Source organism: Cryptomeria japonica, unplaced genomic scaffold, assembly GCF_030272615.1.
Source record: "Cryptomeria japonica unplaced genomic scaffold, Sugi_1.0 HiC_scaffold_156, whole genome shotgun sequence".
NCBI classification, from domain to species: domain Eukaryota; kingdom Viridiplantae; phylum Streptophyta; class Pinopsida; order Cupressales; family Cupressaceae; genus Cryptomeria; species Cryptomeria japonica.
Genome location: NW_026728978.1, coordinates 237,501 through 261,679, shown reverse-complemented (window position 1 = coordinate 261,679; position 24,179 = coordinate 237,501). Strand labels below are relative to the sequence as shown.

General features: G+C 61.3%; 3 non-coding genes across 3 annotated transcripts; all 3 read left to right on the top strand.

Annotated features, from left to right (window-relative positions):
* The first annotated feature begins 5,953 nt into the window (after positions 1-5,953).
* LOC131866885 (5S ribosomal RNA) lies at positions 5,954-6,072 on the top strand. The gene has a single exon (XR_009365484.1). It is a non-coding gene; the product is annotated as a 5S ribosomal RNA (ribosomal RNA).
* A 7,804-nt stretch (positions 6,073-13,876) lies between these two features.
* On the top strand, positions 13,877-13,995 carry LOC131866884 (5S ribosomal RNA). Its single transcript, XR_009365483.1, has one exon. It is a non-coding gene; the product is annotated as a 5S ribosomal RNA (ribosomal RNA).
* Positions 13,996-21,666: 7,671 nt separating this feature from the next.
* LOC131866883 (5S ribosomal RNA) lies at positions 21,667-21,785 on the top strand. Its single transcript, XR_009365482.1, has one exon. It is a non-coding gene; the product is annotated as a 5S ribosomal RNA (ribosomal RNA).
* Positions 21,786-24,179: the final 2,394 nt, after the last annotated feature.

Below are 24,179 nucleotides of genomic sequence, written 5' to 3'. Positions count from 1 at the left end.
AAACGGGCACGGGGGGAGGATGCTCGAGAACACTACCTCCCCTATATAAGTTATTTGTCCGATTCTCAAGCAGCCGAAGTCTGGTCATCGAATCGGGTCAAAGACCACAACTTCCGACTTTACCCACAATGCAAGTCATCGAATCGAACATCGGCCCCCGAGTCGGACTCCATGCGTATGTCAGGTCATCGGACCCAAATTCCGCCTTCCTGCGCATGGCGGGCCATCAATATCAACTCGGTCATCAGACCCAAACTCCGCCTTTTTGCGTATGGCACGCCTTCAAATCGGTCATCGGACCCAAATTCCGCCTTCCTGTGCATGGCGGGCCATCAACATCAACTCGGTCATCGGACCCAAATTCCGCCTTTCTGCGCATGGCACGCCATCAACTCGGTCATCGGACCCAAATTCCGCCTTCCTGCGCATGGCAGGTCATCGGACACAAATTCAGACCTCGCCAATATGCCTACGTATCGAATCGGTCATCGGACCCAACTTCCGACTTCATCCATACTGTAGGGTCTTTGAGGTTGGCGCGGTGCGCTCAACCCAGGGAGTCGACCCATCGAAGCATACACCTCCCCTATATAAGCTATTTGTCCGATTCCCACACCTGTGTAGTTTGCACCTCTGACCAGGACATCGACCCCAACTTCCGAACTCGACTGCAACGACGGCACCAGCGCCTTGGTGCGCACCTTGCGACGCACAGTCCCAACATTCGCCTTCCTGCACATGGCAGGTCATCGGACCCAAATTCCGACCTCGCGAGTATGCCTACATATCGAATCGGTCATCGGACCCAACTTCCGACTTCATCCATACCGTAGGGTCTTTGAGGTTGGCGCGGTGCGCTCAACCCGGGGAGTCGACCCAACGAAGCATACACCTCCCCTATATAAGCTATTTGTCCGATTCCCACACCTGTGTAGTTTGCACCTCCGATCAAGACATCGACCCCAACTTCCGAACTCGCCTCCAACGACCGAACCAGCGCCTTGGTGCGCACCTTGCAACGCACAGTGCCAACATTCGCCTTCCTGCACGTGGCAGGTCATCGGACCCAAATTCCGACCTCGCGAGTATGCCTACATATCGAATCGGTCATCGGACCCAACTTCCGACTTCATCCATACCGTAGGGTCTTTGAGGTTGGCGCGGTGCGCTCAACCCGGGGAGTCGACCCAACGAAGCATACACCTCCCCTATATAAGCTATTTGTCCGATTCCCACACCTGTGTAGCTTGCACCTCCGATCAGGACATCGACCCCAACTTCCGAACTCGACTAAAAAGACCGCACCAGCGCCTTGGTGTGCACCTTGCAACGCACAGTGTCAACATTCGCCTTCCTGCACATGGCAGGTCATCGGACCCAAATTCCGACCTCATGAGCATACCTACTAATCGAATTGGTCATCGGACCCAACTTCCGACTTCATCCATACCGTAGGGTCTTTGAGGTTGGCGCGGTGCGCTCAACCTGGGGAGTCGACCCATCGAAGCATACACCTCCCCTATATAAGCTATTTGTCCGATTCCGACACCTGTGTAGTTTGCACCTCCGCTCAGGACATCGACCCCAACTTCCGAACTCGCCTGCAACGACCGAACCAGCGCCTTGGTGCGCACCAAAAGTGCGCACTTTTGGAGGGCACTTTTGTGCGCTCCAAAGGTGCGCACTTTTGGAGGGCACTTTTCTACGCTCCAAAGGTGCGCACTTTTGGAGGGCACTTTTTGGAGGGCACTTTTCTGCGCTCCAAAGGTGCGCACTTTTGGAGGGCACTTTTTGGAGGGCACTTTTCTGCGCTCCAAAGGTGCGCACTTTTGGAGGGCACTTTTTGGAGGGCACTTTTCTGCGCTCCAAAGGTGCGCACTTTTGGAGGGCACTTTTTGGAGGGCACTTTTCTGCGCTCCAAAGGTGCGCACTTTTGGAGGGCACTTTTTGGAGGGCACTTTTCTGCGCTCCAAAGGTGCGCACTTTTGGAGGGCACTTTTCTGCGCTCCAAAGGTGCGCACTTTTGGAGGGCACTTTTTGGAGGGCACTTTTCTGCGCTCCAAAGGTGCGCACTTTTGGAGGGCACTTTTTGGAGGGCACTTTTCTGCGCTCCAAAGGTGCGCACTTTTGGAGGGCACTTTTTGGAGGGCACTTTTCTGCGCTCCAAAGGTGCGCACTTTTGGAGGGCACTTTTGTGCACTCCAAAGGTGCGCACTTTTGGAGGGCACTTTTCCTGTGCTCCAAAGGTGCACACCTAGGTGAGCACCTTCGACCACACCTTGTAGCACACCAAACTCTGACTTTCGACTTCATCCGCAATGCAGGGTCTTTGAGGTTGGCGCAATGCGCACAACCAGGGGAGTCGACCCATCAAACCCAACACCTCCCCTATATAAGCTATTTGTCTGATTCTCATACATGCGTAGCCTGCAGGAGCAATTAGGACATCGACCCCAACTTTCGGCTTCTAAACGAAAACAAGGTCTTTGAGGTTGGTGTAATGCGAACAACTAGGGGAGTCAACCCATCAAACCCAACACCTCCCCTATATAAGCTATTTGTCTGATTCTCATACATGTGTAGTCTACAGGAGCAATTAGGACATCGACCCCAACTTTTGACTTCTTAACGAAAACAAGGTCTTTGAGGTTGACGTAATGCGCACAACCAGGGGAGTCGACCCATCAAACCCAACACCTCCCCTATATAAGCTATTTGTCCGATTCTCATACATGTGTAGCCTGCAGGAGCCATTAGGACATTGACCCCAACTTTTGACTTCTTAACGAAAACAAGGTCTTTGAGGTTGGCGTAATGCGCACAACCAAGGGAGTTGACCCATCAAACCCAACACCTCCCCTATATAAGCTATTTGTCTGATTCTCATACATGTGTAGCCTGCAACAACGATTAGGACATCCACCCCAACTTCTGAATTCGTCTGCGTTGACCGCACCAAAGGTGCACGCCTTGGTGCTCACCAAAATCCGACTTCCGACTTCTTCTGCTATGCGGGGTCTTTGAGGTTGGCGCAGTGCGCACAACCAGGGGAGTCAACCCACCGAATGCAACACCTCCCCTATATAAGCTATTTGTCTGATTCTCATACATGCGTAGACTGCAGCAATGATTAGGACATCCACCCCAACTTTTGACTTCTTAAACAAGACAGGGTCTTTGAAGTTGGTGCAGTGCACACAACCAGGGGAGTCGACCCATCAAACGCAACACCTCCCCTATATAAAGCTATTTGTCCGATTCTCATACGTGTAGTCTGCAGCAGCGATTAGGACATCGACCCCAACTTCCGAATTCGTTTGCATTGACCGCACCAAAGGTGCACGCCTTGGTGTGCACCCTGGAGTGCACTTTGGTGCTCACCTCGGTGCACACTTTGGTGTGCACCTCGGTGTGCACCAAAGGTGCGCACCTTGGAGCGCACCAAAGGTGTACACTTTGGAGCGCACCACATAGGGTCTTTGAGAGGTTGGCGCAGTGCGCACACCAAGGTGGGTGTTGAGGTGCGTGCCGAGGTGGGTGGGTGCTAGGGTGCGCTCCATGGTGGGTGCCAGGGTGGGTGCGTGCTAGGGTGGATTCCAAAGAGGGTCATAGGGTGGGTGCCAAGGTGGGTTGGTGATATAGTGGGTTCAAAGGTGGGTACTAGGGTGGGTTCCAAGGTGGGTCACAAGTTGGGTGCCAGGATGCGTGGGTGTTAGGTTGGGTGCCAAGGTGGGCTCCTGCGTGGGTGGGTGCTAGGGTGGGTTTCAAGGTGGACGCGAGGGCGGGTGCCAAGGTGGGTAACAAGTTGGGTGTTAGGATGGGTGAGTGCTAGAGTGGGTGCCAAGGTGGGTGGGTGCTAAGGTGGATGCCAAGGTGGTTCACAGGGTGGGTGGGTTCTAGGGTGAGTTCCAAGGTGGGTCACAGGTTCAGTGCTAGGGTGGGTGTCAAGGCGGGTGTCGAGGTGCCTGGGTGCTAGGGTGTGGATGCCAATGTGGGTCATAGGGTGGGTACTAGGGTGGGCTGCAATGTGGGTGCCAAGGTGGGTAACATGCTCGGTGGGTTCTAAATTGGGTGCCAGGGTGGGTGTGCACCCACCTTGCCCGAGGTGGGTGCCAAGGTGCCAGTGTGGGTGGGTGCTAAGGTGGATGCCAAGGTGGGTGAGAAGGTGGGTGATAGGTTGAGTGGTAGGATGGGTGGGTGCCAAGATGGGTCACAGGGTGGGTGCAAGGGTGGGTAGGTGCTAGGGTTGGTGTCAGGGTGGGTGGGTGCTAGGTTGGGTTCCAAGGTGGGTGCGAGGGTGAGTGTCAAGGTGGGTCACAGGTTAGGTGCTAGGATGGGTGAGTGCTAGGGTGCAAAGGTGCCAGGGTGGGTGCTAGGATGGGTCGATGCTAGGGTGAGTGGCAAGGTGGGTCCACAAGTGTCAAGGTGGGTGCCGAGGTGGGTGCCAAGTCGGCGACTGCTATGGTGGATGCCAAGGTGGGTCACGGGGTGGGTGCCAAGTTGCTAGGTTGGGTTCCAAGGTGGGTGCCAACGTGGGTGCTAGGGTGCGTGGGTTAAAGGGTGTGTCACAACGTGGGTGCCAGGATGGGTGCGCACCCACACTGGCCAAGACGGGTGCGGGTGCAAGGTTGGGTTCCAAGCCCGGTCACAGGCTGGGTGCTAGGATGGGTGGGTGCCAAGGTGGGCACCAGGGTGGGTGCACCCACCCTGGCCAAGGTGGGTCACGGGGTGGGTCCTAGGGTGGGTAACGGGGTGGGTACTAAGGTGCGTGCCAAGGTGGGTCATAGGGTGGGTGCCAAGGTGGGCACCAGGGTGGGTGTGCACCAACCCTAGCCAGGGTAGGTCACGGGGTGGTTGTCGGGGTGGGCGTCAAGGAGCCAAGGTGGGTGGCAAGTAGCCAAGTTGCGTGCCAAGGTGGGTGTCGGGGTGGGTGCCAAGGATCCAAGGTGGGTGCCAAGGAACCAAGGTGGGTGTCTGGGTGGGTGCCGAGGTGGGAGCCAGGGTGGGTCCCAAGGTGAGTGCAAAGGTGGGTGCCAGGGTCAAGGTGAGTGCCAATGTGGGTTCCAAGGTGCCAGGGTCAGGGTGAGTGCCAATGTGGGTTCAAAGGTGCTAAGTTGGGTGCGAGGTTGGGTGCGAGGGTGGGTGGGTGCCAAGGTGTGCTAGGTGGAAGCCCGGGTGGGTCGGCATCCCATGGGTGTCGAGTTGGGTGCCTGATGGGTGCTTCTTGTCAAGTTTTAGTCGTCGGGACTCATTTCGAGCCTTAGAGGTCGTTTCTTGTCCGGTTGCCCTGTCTTCGACCTGGGAACCCAATTTTGGTCCTCGGGTCCCATTTTTTTTTGTCTCGCATCCCACTTTTGGCCTGTGGCCTTTTCGGGGTCGATTCTCGTTTTGGGCATCAGAGCATGTTTCTTCTCCTAAAACCCAATATTTGTTTATTAAGTCTCGGAACACATTTTTGTTCTCGTGGACCCATCATGGGTCTTGGAACGCATTTGTGGTCCTTGGGTCCCATTTTGCATCCCGAAACTTGTGTTTTGGTGCTTGATCCCTATTTTGGGTGCCCACCTTGCACCAAGTGCGCACCCGGGGCAAACCGAGCGCCTTGGTGCACCGGGGCAAGATCGAGCGTGCACCCGAGGCGCCCCGAACATGCACCAAGGTGCACTCGGCCCACATGTGAGCGCAGGTCGTTGCGCCCGAGGTGGTGTGTGGGCACCGCGTTGCAGACGGGACACTGCACGCACACGACGCCCCCTCCAGGTGCACGCACGTAGGCCGGGCCGGGTGCACACCCGACGCCCTAGCAAGGTGCGCGCACCCGGGCAGGGCTCACACTTGGCGAACGGGGCGCACTTCGCGAGGGAGGGTGTGCACCTCGACGGGGGTGGGTGGCCGGGGTGGATTCGCACGTGGGTCGCGGTTTGCTAAGTACACACTGCGACAAGCTCATAACGGGTGCGATCATACCAGCGTTAGTGCACCGGATCCCATCAGAACTCCGCAGTTAAGCGCGCTTGGGCCGGAGTAGTACTGGGATGGGTGACCTCCCGGGAAGTCCCGGTGTTGCACCCTTTTTTAGTTTTTCGCCGGGCGTCGCAATGCTATTTGAATAAACCTTTTGCCCGTTTGCGTTCTCGTCGGGGCCGGGCCGGGCCGGGGTGCGCTGCCCGCACTACCGCGCGCGCGGGGGCGACACCGAGCGCGCACCCGAGGCGCCCCGAGCACACAGGCCACGGTGCAACCCGGGCGTTGTGCGCGCACCCCGGTGCGCCCGAGGTGCTGCGCGCGCACCCAGGTGAAATCGGTGTGCACCTCGGCCAGTGCGCGCTCGGTCGAGTCGCGCACGTTGGCCAAGGTGCACGGTGATGTTTCTTACTCTAAGGTTCCGCACCAGACGCCCGGGACAGGTGAGCGAAGCTGGGCGGGGCCGGGTGCGCGGCCGGGGCAGGTGCACGCAGCTGGAGAGAGCTTTGGAGCACACTTCGGAGCGCACCAATGATGCGCTCCATTCAAAAGTTTCCTGAAAAGGCAAAAAAAGTTGAGATTATAGAATTTCCCACTTGAGAGATTGTAAAAAAAAAAAATTTAAAATGAAGGAAACGCGGGTGCCAAGGTGTGCGCAGCCCAGCCAAGGTGTGCGCACCAAGGCGCCCACCCTGGCGAAGGTGCACGCAAGGTGCGCACCCGAGGCAAACCGGACAATTAACCCAACTTTCGACTTCGCGCGCACCTTGGAGCGCACTTCGGAGCGCTCCTTGGTGCGCACCAATCTTGGGCACCTCGGAGTGCACCATGGCGCCCACCAAGGTGCGCACCCGGGGCAAACCGAGCTCCGACTTCGTGCGCACCTTGGAGCGCACGAAAGGTGCGCACCATGGCGCCCACCAAGGTGCGCAGCCCAGCCAAGGCGTGCGCATCAAGGTGCGCACCCTGGCGAAGGTGCGCACCCGGGGCAAACCGAGCTCCGACTTCGTGCGCACCTTGGAGCGCACAAAAGGTGCGCAACCCAGCCAAGGTGTGCGCACCCCGGTCAAACCGAGCTCCGAATCGTGCGCACCAGAGGTGCACGCCATCGTGCGCACCTTGGAGCACACTTCGGAGCCCTCCTTGGTGCGCGCCGATGTTGCGCACCTCGGAGCGCACCCGGGGAAAACAATGCAATTAACCCGACTTTCGACTTCGTGGGCACCTCGGAGCGCTCTCGGGTTCGCACCTCGGAGCACACCGAGGTGCGCACCTTTGATGCGCTGCCTTCACCAATTTCCAGAAAAGGCAAGAAAACATTGAGAAGGTGTGCGCACCGAGGTGCCCACCCTGGCGAAGGTGCACGCGAGGTGCGCACCCGGGGCAAACCGGGCTCCGACTTCGTGCACGCCGCACCTTGGAGCACACTTCGGAGCGCTCCTTGGTGCGCACCAGGGCGCGCAACCCAGCCGAGGTGCCCACCCCGGCGAAGGTGCACGCGAGGTGCGCACCCGGGGCAAACCGGGCTCCGACTTCGTGCACGCCATGGTGCCCACCGCGGCGAAGGTGCACGCGAGGTGCGCACCCGGGGCAAACCGGGCTCCGACTTCGTGCACGCCGCACCTTGGAGCACACTTCGGAGCGCTCCTTGGTGCGCACCATGGTGCCCACCAGGGCGCGCAACCCCGCCGAAGGTGCACGCGAGGTGCGCACCCGGGGCAAACCGGGCTCCGACTTCGTGCACGCCGCACCTTGGAGCACACTTCGGAGCGCTCCTTGGTGCGCACCATGGTGCCCACCAGGGCGCGCAACCCCGCCGAAGGTGCACGCGAGGTGCGCACCCGGGGCAAACCGGGCTCCGACTTCGTGCACGCCATGGTGCGCACCGCGGCGAAGGTGCGCACCCGGGGCAAACCGGGCTCCGACTTCGTGCACGCCGCACCTTGGAGCACACTTCGGAGCGCTCCTTGGTGCGCACCAGGGCGCGCAACCCAGCCGAGGTGCCCACCCCGGCGAAGGTGCACGCGAGGTGCGTACCCGGGGCAAACCGGGCTCCGACTTCGTGCACGCCGCACCTTGGAGCACACTTCGGAGCGCTCCTTGGTGCGCACCATGGTGCCCACCAGGCCGCGCAACCCAGCCAAGGTGTGCGCACCAAGGTGCACGCGAGGTGCGCACCCGGGGCAAACCGGGGTCCGACTTCGTGCACGCCGCACCTTGGAGCACACATCGGGGCGCTCCCGGGTTCGCACCGGCGTTGCGCACCGTGGTGGGCACCTCGGAGCACACCAAGGTGGGCAGCGAGGTGCGCACCTTTGATGCGATGCCTTCACTAATTTCCATAAAAGGCAAAAAAAAAACGAGATTTTAAAATTTCCGTTTTGAAAGATAGTGAGAAAAAGGGAATGCTGGTGCCATCTTGAGCCCGCCCTGGTGCGCAGCCCAGCCAAGGTGTGCGCACCAAGGTGCCCACCCTGGCGAAGGTGCGCGCCCGGGCAATTAACCCAACTTCCAACTTCGCGCGCGCCAGGGTGGGAGCGCACCCAACAACCGGGCCTGGGAAGAGCCAATGCGAGAAACCCCACCAAACGCTCTGACAAAAAAAGAGGGGGCGCTCCAGTAACCCCGCTTCGGAGCGCACCCTGGGCAAACCCAGCCAAGGTGCCCACCCCGGCCAAGGTGCAGGCGAGGTGCGCACCCGGGGCAAACCGGGCTCCGACAACGTGCACGCCGCACCTTGGAGCACACTTCGTAGCGCTCCCGGGTGCGCACCTCAGAGCACACCAAGGTGGGCAGCGAGGTGCGCACCTTTGATGCGCTGCCTTCACTAATTTCCAGAAAAGGCAAAAAAAAAAGGAGATTTTAAAATTTCCGTTTTGAAAGATAGTGAAAAAAACGGAACGCGCGTGCCATCTTGAGCCCGCCCTGGTGCGCAGCCCAGGTAAGGTGCCCACCCTGGCAAAGGTGCGCACCCGGGCAATTAACCCTACTTCCGACTTCGTGCGCGCCAGGGTGGCAACCGGGCCTCGGAAGAGCCAATGCGAGAAACCCCACCAAACGCTCCGACAAAAAAAGAGGCGGCGCTCCAATAACCCCGCTTCGGAGCGCAGCCGGGGCAAACCCAGCCAAGGTGCCCACCCCGACGAAGGTGCACGCGAGGTGCGCACCCGGGGCAAACCGGGCTCCGACAACGTGCACGCAGCACCTTGGAGCACACTTCGAAGCACTCCCGGGTGCCCACCGGCGTTGCGCACCGTGGTGGGCAGCGAGGTGCGCACCTTTGATGCGCTGCCTTCACTAATTTCCAGAAAAAGGCAAAAAAAAATGAGATTTTAAAATTTCCGTTTTGAAAGATAGTGAAAAAAAAGGAACGCGGGTGCCATCTTGAGCCCGCCCTGGTGCGCAGCCCAGGCAAGGCATGCGCACCAAGGTGCCCACCCGAGGTGCACACCCGGGGCAAACCGGGCTCCGACTTCGTGCAGGCCGCACCTTGGAGCACACTTCGGAGCGCTCCTTGGTGCGCACCATGGTGCCCACCAGGGCGCGCAACCCAGCCAAGGTCTGCACACTAAGGTGCCCACCCCGGCGAAGGTGCACGCGAGGTGCGCACCCGGGGCAAACCGGGCTCCGACTTCGTGCACGCCATGGTGCCCACCGCGGCGAAGGTGCACGCGAGGTGCGCACCCGGGGCAAACCGGGCTCCGACTTCGTGCACGCCGCACCTTGGAGCACACTTCGGAGCGCTCCTTGGTGCGCACCATGGTGCCCACCAGGGCGCGCAACCCAGCCAAGGTGTGCGCACCAAGGTGCACGCGAGGTGCGCACCCGGGGCAAACCGGGGTCCGACTTCGTGCACGCCGCACCTTGGAGCACACATCGGAGCGCTCCCAGGTTCGCACCAGCGTTGCGCACCTTTGATGCGCTGCCTTCACTAATTTCCAGAAAAGGCAAAAAAAAACGATATTTTAAAATTTCCGTTCTGAAAGATAGTGAAAAAAACGGAACGCGGGTGCCATCTTGAGCCCTTCCTGGTGCGCAGCCCAGGCAAGTTGTGCGCACCAAGGTGCCCACCCTGGCGGAGGTGCGCGCCCGGGGCAAACCGGGCTCCGACTTCGTGCACTGCATGGTGCCCACCAAGGCGCGCAACCCAGCCAAGGTGCCCACCGCAGCGAAGGTGCACGCGAGGTGCACACCCGGGGCAAACCGGGCTCCGACTTCGTGCACGCCGCACCTTGGAGCACACTTCAGAGCGCTCCTTGGTGCGCACCAGGGCGCGCAACCCAGCCGAGGTGCCCACCCCGGCGAAGGTGCACGCGAGGTGCGCACCCGGGGCAAACCGGGCTCCGACTTCGTGCACGCCATGGTGCCCACCGCGGCGAAGGTGCGCACCCGGGGCAAACCGGGCTCCGACTTCGTGCACGCCGCACCTTGGAGCACACTTCGGAGCGCTCCTTGGTGCGCACCATGGTGCCCACCAGGCCGCGCAACCCAGCCAAGGTGTGCGCACCAAGGTGCACGCGAGGTGCGCACCCGGGGCAAACCGGGGTCCGACTTCGTGCACGCCGCACCTTGGAGCACACATCGGGGCGCTCCCGGGTTCGCACCGGCGTTGCGCACCGTGGTGGGCACCTCGGAGCACACCAAGGTGGGCAGCGAGGTGCGCACCTTTGATGCGATGCCTTCACTAATTTCCATAAAAGGCAAAAAAAAAACGAGATTTTAAAATTTCCGTTTTGAAAGATAGTGAGAAAAAGGGAATGCTGGTGCCATCTTGAGCCCGCCCTGGTGCGCAGCCCAGCCAAGGTTTGCGCACCAAGGTGCCCACCCTGGCGAAGGTGCGCGCCCGGGCAATTAACCCAACTTCCAACTTCGCGCGCGCCAGGGTGGGAGCGCACCCAACAACCGGGCCTGGGAAGAGCCAATGCGAGAAACCCCACCAAACTCTCTGACAAAAAAAGAGGGGGCGCTCCAGTAACCCCGCTTCGGAGCGCACCCTGGGCAAACCCAGCCAAGGTGCCCACCCCGGCCAAGGTGCAGGCGAGGTGCGCACCCGGGGCAAACCGGGCTCCGACAACGTGCACGCCGCACCTTGGAGCACACTTCGTAGCGCTCCCGGGTGCGCACCTCAGAGCACACCAAGGTGGGCAGCGAGGTGCGCACCTTTGATGCGCTGCCTTCACTAATTTCCAGAAAAGGCAAAAAAAAAAGGAGATTTTAAAATTTCCGTTTTGAAAGATAGTGAAAAAAACGGAACGCGCGTGCCATCTTGAGCCCGCCCTGGTGCGCAGCCCAGGTAAGGTGCCACCCTGGCAAAGGTGCGCACCCGGGCAATTAACCCTACTTCCGACTTCGTGCGCGCCAGGGTGGCAACCGGGCCTCGGAAGAGCCAATGCGAGAAACCCCACCAAACGCTCCGACAAAAAAAGAGGCGGCGCTCCAATAACCCCGCTTCGGAGCGCAGCCGGGGCAAACCAAGCCAAGGTGCCCACCCCGACGAAGGTGCACGCGAGGTGCGCACCCGGGGCAAACCGGGCTCCGACAACGTGCACGCAGCACCTTGGAGCACACTTCGAAGCACTCCCGGGTGCCCACCGGCGTTGCGCACCGTGGTGGGCAGCGAGGTGCGCACCTTTGATGCGCTGCCTTCACTAATTTCCAGAAAAAGGCAAAAAAAAATGAGATTTTAAAATTTCCGTTTTGAAAGATAGTGAAAAAAAAGGAACGCGGGTGCCATCTTGAGCCCGCCCTGGTGCGCAGCCCAGGCAAGGCATGCGCACCAAGGTGCCCACCCGAGGTGCACACCCGGGGCAAACCGGGCTCCGACTTCGTGCAGGCCGCACCTTGGAGCACACTTCGGAGCGCTCCTTGGTGCGCACCATGGTGCCCACCAGGGCGCACCCGAGGCAAACCGGGCTCCGACTTCGTGCACGCCGCACCTTGGAGCACACATCGGAGCGCTCCCAGGTTCGCACCAGCGTTGCGCACCTTTGATGCGCTGCCTTCACTAATTTCCAGAAAAGGCAAAAAAAAACGATATTTTAAAATTTCCGTTCTGAAAGATAGTGAAAAAAACGGAACGCGGGTGCCATCTTGAGCCCTTCCTGATGCGCAGCCCAGGCAAGTTGTGCGCACCAAGGTGCCCACCCTGGCGGAGGTGCGCGCCCGGGGCAAACCGGGCTCCGACTTCGTGCACTGCATGGTGCCCACCAAGGCGCGCAACCCAGCCAAGGTGCCCACCGCAGCGAAGGTGCACGCGAGGTGCGCACCCGAGGTGCACACCCGGGGCAAACCGGGCTCCGACTTCGTGCACGCCGCACCTTGGAGCACACTTCAGAGCGCTCCTTGGTACGCACCAGGGCGCGCAACCCAGCCAAGGTGCTCACCCCGGCGAAGGTGCACGCGAGGTGCGCACCCGGGGCAAACCGGGCTCGGACTTCGTGCACGCCGCACCTTGGAGCACACATCGGAGCGCTCCCGGGTTCGCACCAGCATTGCGCACCTTTGATGCGCTGCCTTCACTAATTTCCAGAAAAGGCAAAAAAAAGAAAAAAATGAGATTTTAAAATTTCCGTTTTGAAAGATAGTGAAAAAAACGGAACGCGGGTGCCATCTTGAGCCCGCCCTGGTGTGCAGCCCAGGCAAGTTGTGCGCACCAAGGCACCCACCCTGGCCAAGGTGGGTCACGGGGTGGGTCCTAGGGTGGGTAACGGGGTGGGTACTAAGGTGCGTGCCAAGGTGGGTCATAGGGTGGGTGCCAAGGTGGGCACCAGGGTGGGTGTGCACCAACCCTAGCCAGGGTAGGTCACGGGGTGGTTGTCGGGGTGGGCGTCAAGGAGCCAAGGTGGGTGGCAAGTAGCCAAGTTGCGTGCCAAGGTGGGTGTCGGGGTGGGTGCCAAGGATCCAAGGTGGGTGCCAAGGAACCAAGGTGGGTGTCTGGGTGGGTGCCGAGGTGGGAGCCAGGGTGGGTCCCAAGGTGAGTGCAAAGGTGGGTGCCAGGGTCAAGGTGAGTGCCAATGTGGGTTCCAAGGTGCCAGGGTCAGGGTGAGTGCCAATGTGGGTTCAAAGGTGCTAAGTTGGGTGCGAGGTTGGGTGCGAGGGTGGGTGGGTGCCAAGGTGTGCTAGGTGGAAGCCCGGGTGGGTCGGCATCCCATGGGTGTCGAGTTGGGTGCCTGATGGGTGCTTCTTGTCAAGTTTTAGTCGTCAGGACTCATTTCGAGCCTTAGAGGTCGTTTCTTGTCCGGTTGCCCTGTCTTCGACCTGGGAACCCAATTTTGGTCCTCGGGTCCCATTTTTTTTTGTCTCGCATCCCACTTTTGGCCTGTGGCCTTTTCGGGGTCGATTCTCGTTTTGGGCATCAGAGCATGTTTCTTCTCCTAAAACCCAATATTTGTTTATTAAGTCTCGGAACACATTTTTGTTCTCGTGGACCCATCATGGGTCTTGGAACGCATTTGTGGTCCTTGGGTCCCATTTTGCATCCCGAAACTTGTGTTTTGGTGCTTGATCCCTATTTTGGGTGCCCACCTTGCACCAAGTGCGCACCCGGGGCAAACCGAGCGCCTTGGTGCACCGGGGCAAGATCGAGCGTGCACCCGAGGCGCCCCGAACATGCACCAAGGTGCACTCGGCCCACATGTGAGCGCAGGTCGTTGCGCCCGAGGTGGTGTGTGGGCACCGCGTTGCAGACGGGACACTGCACGCACACGACGCCCCCTCCAGGTGCACGCACGTAGGCCGGGCCGGGTGCACACCCGACGCCCTAGCAAGGTGCGCGCACCCGGGCAGGGCTCACACTTGGCGAACGGGGCGCACTTCGCGAGGGAGGGTGTGCACCTCGACGGGGGTGGGTGGCCGGGGTGGATTCGCACGTGGGTCGCGGTTTGCTAAGTACACACTGCGACAAGCTCATAACGGGTGCGATCATACCAGCGTTAGTGCACCGGATCCCATCAGAACTCCGCAGTTAAGCGCGCTTGGGCCGGAGTAGTACTGGGATGGGTGACCTCCCGGGAAGTCCCGGTGTTGCACCCTTTTTTAGTTTTTCGCCGGGCGTCGCAATGCTATTTGAATAAACCTTTTGCCCGTTTGCGTTCTCGTCGGGGCCGGGCCGGGCCGGGGTGCGCTGCCCGCACTACCGCGCGCGCGGGGGCGACACCGAGCGCGCACCCGAGGCGCCCCGAGCACACAGGCCACGGTGCAACCCGGGCGTTGTGCGCGCACCCCGGTGCGCCCGAGGTGCTGCGCGCGCACCCAGGTGAAATCGGTGTGCACCTCGGCCAGTGCGCGCTCGGTCGAGTCGCGCACGTTGGCCAAGGTGCACGGTGATGTTTCTTACTCTAAGGTTCCGCACCAGACGCCCGGGACAGGTGAGCGAAGCTGGGCGGGGCCGGGTGCGCGGCCGGGGCAGGTGCACGCAGCTGGAGAGAGCTTTGGAGCACACTTCGGAGCGCACCAATGATGCGCTCCATTCAAAAGTTTCCTGAAAAGGCAAAAAAAGTTGAGATTATAGAATTTCCCACTTGAGAGATTGTAAAAAAAAAAAATTTAAAATGAAGGAAACGCGGGTGCCAAGGTGTGCGCAGCCCAGCCAAGGTGTGCGCACCAAGGCGCCCACCCTGGCGAAGGTGCACGCAAGGTGCGCACCCGAGGCAAACCGGACAATTAACCCAACTTTCGACTTCGCGCGCACCTTGGAGCGCACTTCGGAGCGCTCCTTGGTGCGCACCAATCTTGGGCACCTCGGAGTGCACCATGGCGCCCACCAAGGTGCGCACCCGGGGCAAACCGAGCTCCGACTTCGTGCGCACCTTGGAGCGCACGAAAGGTGCGCACCATGGCGCCCACCAAGGTGCGCAGCCCAGCCAAGGCGTGCGCATCAAGGTGCGCACCCTGGCGAAGGTGCGCACCCGGGGCAAACCGAGCTCCGACTTCGTGCGCACCTTGGAGCGCACAAAAGGTGCGCAACCCAGCCAAGGTGTGCGCACCCCGGTCAAACCGAGCTCCGAATCGTGCGCACCAGAGGTGCACGCCATCGTGCGCACCTTGGAGCACACTTCGGAGCCCTCCTTGGTGCGCGCCGATGTTGCGCACCTCGGAGCGCACCCGGGGAAAACAATGCAATTAACCCGACTTTCGACTTCGTGGGCACCTCGGAGCGCTCTCGGGTTCGCACCTCGGAGCACACCGAGGTGCGCACCTTTGATGCGCTGCCTTCACCAATTTCCAGAAAAGGCAAGAAAACATTGAGAAGGTGTGCGCACCGAGGTGCCCACCCTGGCGAAGGTGCACGCGAGGTGCGCACCCGGGGCAAACCGGGCTCCGACTTCGTGCACGCCATGGTGCCCACCGCGGCGAAGGTGCACGCGAGGTGCGCACCCGGGGCAAACCGGGCTCCGACTTCGTGCACGCCGCACCTTGGAGCACACTTCGGAGCGCTCCTTGGTGCGCACCATGGTGCCCACCAGGGCGCGCAACCCCGCCGAAGGTGCACGCGAGGTGCGCACCCGGGGCAAACCGGGCTCCGACTTCGTGCACGCCGCACCTTGGAGCACACTTCGGAGCGCTCCTTGGTGCGCACCATGGTGCCCACCAGGGCGCGCAACCCCGCCGAAGGTGCACGCGAGGTGCGCACCCGGGGCAAACCGGGCTCCGACTTCGTGCACGCCATGGTGCGCACCGCGGCGAAGGTGCGCACCCGGGGCAAACCGGGCTCCGACTTCGTGCACGCCGCACCTTGGAGCACACTTCGGAGCGCTCCTTGGTGCGCACCAGGGCGCGCAACCCAGCCGAGGTGCCCACCCCGGCGAAGGTGCACGCGAGGTGCGTACCCGGGGCAAACCGGGCTCCGACTTCGTGCACGCCGCACCTTGGAGCACACTTCGGAGCGCTCCTTGGTGCGCACCATGGTGCCCACCAGGCCGCGCAACCCAGCCAAGGTGTGCGCACCAAGGTGCACGCGAGGTGCGCACCCGGGGCAAACCGGGGTCCGACTTCGTGCACGCCGCACCTTGGAGCACACATCGGGGCGCTCCCGGGTTCGCACCGGCGTTGCGCACCGTGGTGGGCACCTCGGAGCACACCAAGGTGGGCAGCGAGGTGCGCACCTTTGATGCGATGCCTTCACTAATTTCCATAAAAGGCAAAAAAAAAACGAGATTTTAAAATTTCCGTTTTGAAAGATAGTGAGAAAAAGGGAATGCTGGTGCCATCTTGAGCCCGCCCTGGTGCGCAGCCCAGCCAAGGTGTGCGCACCAAGGTGCCCACCCTGGCGAAGGTGCGCGCCCGGGCAATTAACCCAACTTCCAACTTCGCGCGCGCCAGGGTGGGAGCGCACCCAACAACCGGGCCTGGGAAGAGCCAATGCGAGAAACCCCACCAAACGCTCTGACAAAAAAAGAGGGGGCGCTCCAGTAACCCCGCTTCGGAGCGCACCCTGGGCAAACCCAGCCAAGGTGCCCACCCCGGCCAAGGTGCAGGCGAGGTGCGCACCCGGGGCAAACCGGGCTCCGACAACGTGCACGCCGCACCTTGGAGCACACTTCGTAGCGCTCCCGGGTGCGCACCTCAGAGCACACCAAGGTGGGCAGCGAGGTGCGCACCTTTGATGCGCTGCCTTCACTAATTTCCAGAAAAGGCAAAAAAAAAAGGAGATTTTAAAATTTCCGTTTTGAAAGATAGTGAAAAAAACGGAACGCGCGTGCCATCTTGAGCCCGCCCTGGTGCGCAGCCCAGGTAAGGTGCCCACCCTGGCAAAGGTGCGCACCCGGGCAATTAACCCTACTTCCGACTTCGTGCGCGCCAGGGTGGCAACCGGGCCTCGGAAGAGCCAATGCGAGAAACCCCACCAAACGCTCCGACAAAAAAAGAGGCGGCGCTCCAATAACCCCGCTTCGGAGCGCAGCCGGGGCAAACCCAGCCAAGGTGCCCACCCCGACGAAGGTGCACGCGAGGTGCGCACCCGGGGCAAACCGGGCTCCGACAACGTGCACGCAGCACCTTGGAGCACACTTCGAAGCACTCCCGGGTGCCCACCGGCGTTGCGCACCGTGGTGGGCAGCGAGGTGCGCACCTTTGATGCGCTGCCTTCACTAATTTCCAGAAAAAGGCAAAAAAAAATGAGATTTTAAAATTTCCGTTTTGAAAGATAGTGAAAAAAAAGGAACGCGGGTGCCATCTTGAGCCCGCCCTGGTGCGCAGCCCAGGCAAGGCATGCGCACCAAGGTGCCCACCCGAGGTGCACACCCGGGGCAAACCGGGCTCCGACTTCGTGCAGGCCGCACCTTGGAGCACACTTCGGAGCGCTCCTTGGTGCGCACCATGGTGCCCACCAGGGCGCGCAACCCAGCCAAGGTCTGCACACTAAGGTGCCCACCCCGGCGAAGGTGCACGCGAGGTGCGCACCCGGGGCAAACCGGGCTCCGACTTCGTGCACGCCATGGTGCCCACCGCGGCGAAGGTGCACGCGAGGTGCGCACCCGGGGCAAACCGGGCTCCGACTTCGTGCACGCCGCACCTTGGAGCACACTTCGGAGCGCTCCTTGGTGCGCACCATGGTGCCCACCAGGGCGCGCAACCCAGCCAAGGTGTGCGCACCAAGGTGCACGCGAGGTGCGCACCCGGGGCAAACCGGGGTCCGACTTCGTGCACGCCGCACCTTGGAGCACACATCGGAGCGCTCCCAGGTTCGCACCAGCGTTGCGCACCTTTGATGCGCTGCCTTCACTAATTTCCAGAAAAGGCAAAAAAAAACGATATTTTAAAATTTCCGTTCTGAAAGATAGTGAAAAAAACGGAACGCGGGTGCCATCTTGAGCCCTTCCTGGTGCGCAGCCCAGGCAAGTTGTGCGCACCAAGGTGCCCACCCTGGCGGAGGTGCGCGCCCGGGGCAAACCGGGCTCCGACTTCGTGCACTGCATGGTGCCCACCAAGGCGCGCAACCCAGCCAAGGTGCCCACCGCAGCGAAGGTGCACGCGAGGTGCACACCCGGGGCAAACCGGGCTCCGACTTCGTGCACGCCGCACCTTGGAGCACACTTCAGAGCGCTCCTTGGTGCGCACCAGGGCGCGCAACCCAGCCGAGGTGCCCACCCCGGCGAAGGTGCACGCGAGGTGCGCACCCGGGGCAAACCGGGCTCCGACTTCGTGCACGCCATGGTGCCCACCGCGGCGAAGGTGCGCACCCGGGGCAAACCGGGCTCCGACTTCGTGCACGCCGCACCTTGGAGCACACTTCGGAGCGCTCCTTGGTGCGCACCATGGTGCCCACCAGGCCGCGCAACCCAGCCAAGGTGTGCGCACCAAGGTGCACGCGAGGTGCGCACCCGGGGCAAACCGGGGTCCGACTTCGTGCACGCCGCACCTTGGAGCACACATCGGGGCGCTCCCGGGTTCGCACCGGCGTTGCGCACCGTGGTGGGCACCTCGGAGCACACCAAGGTGGGCAGCGAGGTGCGCACCTTTGATGCGATGCCTTCACTAATTTCCATAAAAGGCAAAAAAAAAACGAGATTTTAAAATTTCCGTTTTGAAAGATAGTGAGAAAAAGGGAATGCTGGTGCCATCTTGAGCCCGCCCTGGTGCGCAGCCCAGCCAAGGTTTGCGCACCAAGGTGCCCACCCTGGCGAAGGTGCGCGCCCGGGCAATTAACCCAACTTCCAACTTCGCGCGCGCCAGGGTGGGAGCGCACCCAACAACCGGGCCTGGGAAGAGCCAATGCGAGAAACCCCACCAAACTCTCTGACAAAAAAAGAGGGGGCGCTCCAGTAACCCCGCTTCGGAGCGCACCCTGGGCAAACCCAGCCAAGGTGCCCACCCCGGCCAAGGTGCAGGCGAGGTGCGCACCCGGGGCAAACCGGGCTCCGACAACGTGCACGCCGCACCTTGGAGCACACTTCGTAGCGCTCCCGGGTGCGCACCTCAGAGCACACCAAGGTGGGCAGCGAGGTGCGCACCTTTGATGCGCTGCCTTCACTAATTTCCAGAAAAGGCAAAAAAAAAAGGAGATTTTAAAATTTCCGTTTTGAAAGATAGTGAAAAAAACGGAACGCGCGTGCCATCTTGAGCCCGCCCTGGTGCGCAGCCCAGGTAAGGTGCCACCCTGGCAAAGGTGCGCACCCGGGCAATTAACCCTACTTCCGACTTCGTGCGCGCCAGGGTGGCAACCGGGCCTCGGAAGAGCCAATGCGAGAAACCCCACCAAACGCTCCGACAAAAAAAGAGGCGGCGCTCCAATAACCCCGCTTCGGAGCGCAGCCGGGGCAAACCAAGCCAAGGTGCCCACCCCGACGAAGGTGCACGCGAGGTGCGCACCCGGGGCAAACCGGGCTCCGACAACGTGCACGCAGCACCTTGGAGCACACTTCGAAGCACTCCCGGGTGCCCACCGGCGTTGCGCACCGTGGTGGGCAGCGAGGTGCGCACCTTTGATGCGCTGCCTTCACTAATTTCCAGAAAAAGGCAAAAAAAAATGAGATTTTAAAATTTCCGTTTTGAAAGATAGTGAAAAAAAAGGAACGCGGGTGCCATCTTGAGCCCGCCCTGGTGCGCAGCCCAGGCAAGGCATGCGCACCAAGGTGCCCACCCGAGGTGCACACCCGGGGCAAACCGGGCTCCGACTTCGTGCAGGCCGCACCTTGGAGCACACTTCGGAGCGCTCCTTGGTGCGCACCATGGTGCCCACCAGGGCGCACCCGAGGCAAACCGGGCTCCGACTTCGTGCACGCCGCACCTTGGAGCACACATCGGAGCGCTCCCAGGTTCGCACCAGCGTTGCGCACCTTTGATGCGCTGCCTTCACTAATTTCCAGAAAAGGCAAAAAAAAACGATATTTTAAAATTTCCGTTCTGAAAGATAGTGAAAAAAACGGAACGCGGGTGCCATCTTGAGCCCTTCCTGATGCGCAGCCCAGGCAAGTTGTGCGCACCAAGGTGCCCACCCTGGCGGAGGTGCGCGCCCGGGGCAAACCGGGCTCCGACTTCGTGCACTGCATGGTGCCCACCAAGGCGCGCAACCCAGCCAAGGTGCCCACCGCAGCGAAGGTGCACGCGAGGTGCGCACCCGAGGTGCACACCCGGGGCAAACCGGGCTCCGACTTCGTGCACGCCGCACCTTGGAGCACACTTCAGAGCGCTCCTTGGTACGCACCAGGGCGCGCAACCCAGCCAAGGTGCTCACCCCGGCGAAGGTGCACGCGAGGTGCGCACCCGGGGCAAACCGGGCTCGGACTTCGTGCACGCCGCACCTTGGAGCACACATCGGAGCGCTCCCGGGTTCGCACCAGCATTGCGCACCTTTGATGCGCTGCCTTCACTAATTTCCAGAAAAGGCAAAAAAAAGAAAAAAATGAGATTTTAAAATTTCCGTTTTGAAAGATAGTGAAAAAAACGGAACGCGGGTGCCATCTTGAGCCCGCCCTGGTGTGCAGCCCAGGCAAGTTGTGCGCACCAAGGCACCCACCCTGGCCAAGGTGGGTCACGGGGTGGGTCCTAGGGTGGGTAACGGGGTGGGTACTAAGGTGCGTGCCAAGGTGGGTCATAGGGTGGGTGCCAAGGTGGGCACCAGGGTGGGTGTGCACCAACCCTAGCCAGGGTAGGTCACGGGGTGGTTGTCGGGGTGGGCGTCAAGGAGCCAAGGTGGGTGGCAAGTAGCCAAGTTGCGTGCCAAGGTGGGTGTCGGGGTGGGTGCCAAGGATCCAAGGTGGGTGCCAAGGAACCAAGGTGGGTGTCTGGGTGGGTGCCGAGGTGGGAGCCAGGGTGGGTCCCAAGGTGAGTGCAAAGGTGGGTGCCAGGGTCAAGGTGAGTGCCAATGTGGGTTCCAAGGTGCCAGGGTCAGGGTGAGTGCCAATGTGGGTTCAAAGGTGCTAAGTTGGGTGCGAGGTTGGGTGCGAGGGTGGGTGGGTGCCAAGGTGTGCTAGGTGGAAGCCCGGGTGGGTCGGCATCCCATGGGTGTCGAGTTGGGTGCCTGATGGGTGCTTCTTGTCAAGTTTTAGTCGTCGGGACTCATTTCGAGCCTTAGAGGTCGTTTCTTGTCCGGTTGCCCTGTCTTCGACCTGGGAACCCAATTTTGGTCCTCGGGTCCCATTTTTTTTTGTCTCGCATCCCACTTTTGGCCTGTGGCCTTTTCGGGGTCGATTCTCGTTTTGGGCATCAGAGCATGTTTCTTCTCCTAAAACCCAATATTTGTTTATTAAGTCTCGGAACACATTTTTGTTCTCGTGGACCCATCATGGGTCTTGGAACGCATTTGTGGTCCTTGGGTCCCATTTTGCATCCCGAAACTTGTGTTTTGGTGCTTGATCCCTATTTTGGGTGCCCACCTTGCACCAAGTGCGCACCCGGGGCAAACCGAGCGCCTTGGTGCACCGGGGCAAGATCGAGCGTGCACCCGAGGCGCCCCGAACATGCACCAAGGTGCACTCGGCCCACATGTGAGCGCAGGTCGTTGCGCCCGAGGTGGTGTGTGGGCACCGCGTTGCAGACGGGACACTGCACGCACACGACGCCCCCTCCAGGTGCACGCACGTAGGCCGGGCCGGGTGCACACCCGACGCCCTAGCAAGGTGCGCGCACCCGGGCAGGGCTCACACTTGGCGAACGGGGCGCACTTCGCGAGGGAGGGTGTGCACCTCGACGGGGGTGGGTGGCCGGGGTGGATTCGCACGTGGGTCGCGGTTTGCTAAGTACACACTGCGACAAGCTCATAACGGGTGCGATCATACCAGCGTTAGTGCACCGGATCCCATCAGAACTCCGCAGTTAAGCGCGCTTGGGCCGGAGTAGTACTGGGATGGGTGACCTCCCGGGAAGTCCCGGTGTTGCACCCTTTTTTAGTTTTTCGCCGGGCGTCGCAATGCTATTTGAATAAACCTTTTGCCCGTTTGCGTTCTCGTCGGGGCCGGGCCGGGGTGCGCTGCCCGCACTACCGCGCGCGCGGGGGCGACACCGAGCGCGCACCCGAGGCGCCCCGAGCACACAGGCCACGGTGCAACCCGGGCGTTGTGCGCGCACCCCGGTGCGCCCGAGGTGCTGCGCGCGCACCCAGGTGAAATCGGTGTGCACCTCGGCCAGTGCGCGCTCGGTCGAGTCGCGCACGTTGGCCAAGGTGCACGGTGATGTTTCTTACTCTAAGGTTCCGCACCAGACGCCCGGGACAGGTGAGCGAAGCTGGGCGGGGCCGGGTGCGCGGCCGGGGCAGGTGCACGCAGCTGGAGAGAGCTTTGGAGCACACTTCGGAGCGCACCAATGATGCGCTCCATTCAAAAGTTTCCTGAAAAGGCAAAAAAAGTTGAGATTATAGAATTTCCCACTTGAGAGATTGTAAAAAAAAAAAATTTAAAATGAAGGAAACGCGGGTGCCAAGGTGTGCGCAGCCCAGCCAAGGTGTGCGCACCAAGGCGCCCACCCTGGCGAAGGTGCACGCAAGGTGCGCACCCGAGGCAAACCGGACAATTAACCCAACTTTCGACTTCGCGCGCACCTTGGAGCGCACTTCGGAGCGCTCCTTGGTGCGCACCAATCTTGGGCACCTCGGAGTGCACCATGGCGCCCACCAAGGTGCGCACCCGGGGCAAACCGAGCTCCGACTTCGTGCGCACCTTGGAGCGCACGAAAGGTGCGCACCATGGCGCCCACCAAGGTGCGCAGCCCAGCCAAGGCGTGCGCATCAAGGTGCGCACCCTGGCGAAGGTGCGCACCCGGGGCAAACCGAGCTCCGACTTCGTGCGCACCTTGGAGCGCACAAAAGGTGCGCAACCCAGCCAAGGTGTGCGCACCCCGGTCAAACCGAGCTCCGAATCGTGCGCACCAGAGGTGCACGCCATCGTGCGCACCTTGGAGCACACTTCGGAGCCCTCCTTGGTGCGCGCCGATGTTGCGCACCTCGGAGCGCACCCGGGGAAAACAATGCAATTAACCCGACTTTCGACTTCGTGGGCACCTCGGAGCGCTCTCGGGTTCGCACCTCGGAGCACACCGAGGTGCGCACCTTTGATGCGCTGCCTTCACCAATTTCCAGAAAAGGCAAGAAAACATTGAGAAGGTGTGCGCACCGAGGTGCCCACCCTGGCGAAGGTGCACGCGAGGTGCGCACCCGGGGCAAACCGGGCTCCGACTTCGTGCACGCCGCACCTTGGAGCACACTTCGGAGCGCTCCTTGGTGCGCACCAGGGCGCGCAACCCCGCCGAAGGTGCACGCGAGGTGCGCACCCGGGGCAAACCGGGCTCCGACTTCGTGCACGCCATGGTGCGCACCGCGGCGAAGGTGCGCACCCGGGGCAAACCGGGCTCCGACTTCGTGCACGCCGCACCTTGGAGCACACTTCGGAGCGCTCCTTGGTGCGCACCAGGGCGCGCAACCCAGCCGAGGTGCCCACCCCGGCGAAGGTGCACGCGAGGTGCGTACCCGGGGCAAACCGGGCTCCGACTTCGTGCACGCCGCACCTTGGAGCACACTTCGGAGCGCTCCTTGGTGCGCACCATGGTGCCCACCAGGCCGCGCAACCCAGCCAAGGTGTGCGCACCAAGGTGCACGCGAGGTGCGCACCCGGGGCAAACCGGGGTCCGACTTCGTGCACGCCGCACCTTGGAGCACACATCGGGGCGCTCCCGGGTTCGCACCGGCGTTGCGCACCGTGGTGGGCACCTCGGAGCACACCAAGGTGGGCAGCGAGGTGCGCACCTTTGATGCGATGCCTTCACTAATTTCCATAAAAGGCAAAAAAAAAACGAGATTTTAAAATTTCCGTTTTGAAAGATAGTGAGAAAAAGGGAATGCTGGTGCCATCTTGAGCCCGCCCTGGTGCGCAGCCCAGCCAAGGTGTGCGCACCAAGGTGCCCACCCTGGCGAAGGTGCGCGCCCGGGCAATTAACCCAACTTCCAACTTCGCGCGCGCCAGGGTGGGAGCGCACCCAACAACCGGGCCTGGGAAGAGCCAATGCGAGAAACCCCACCAAACGCTCTGACAAAAAAAGAGGGGGCGCTCCAGTAACCCCGCTTCGGAGCGCACCCTGGGCAAACCCAGCCAAGGTGCCCACCCCGGCCAAGGTGCAGGCGAGGTGCGCACCCGGGGCAAACCGGGCTCCGACAACGTGCACGCCGCACCTTGGAGCACACTTCGTAGCGCTCCCGGGTGCGCACCTCAGAGCACACCAAGGTGGGCAGCGAGGTGCGCACCTTTGATGCGCTGCCTTCACTAATTTCCAGAAAAGGCAAAAAAAAA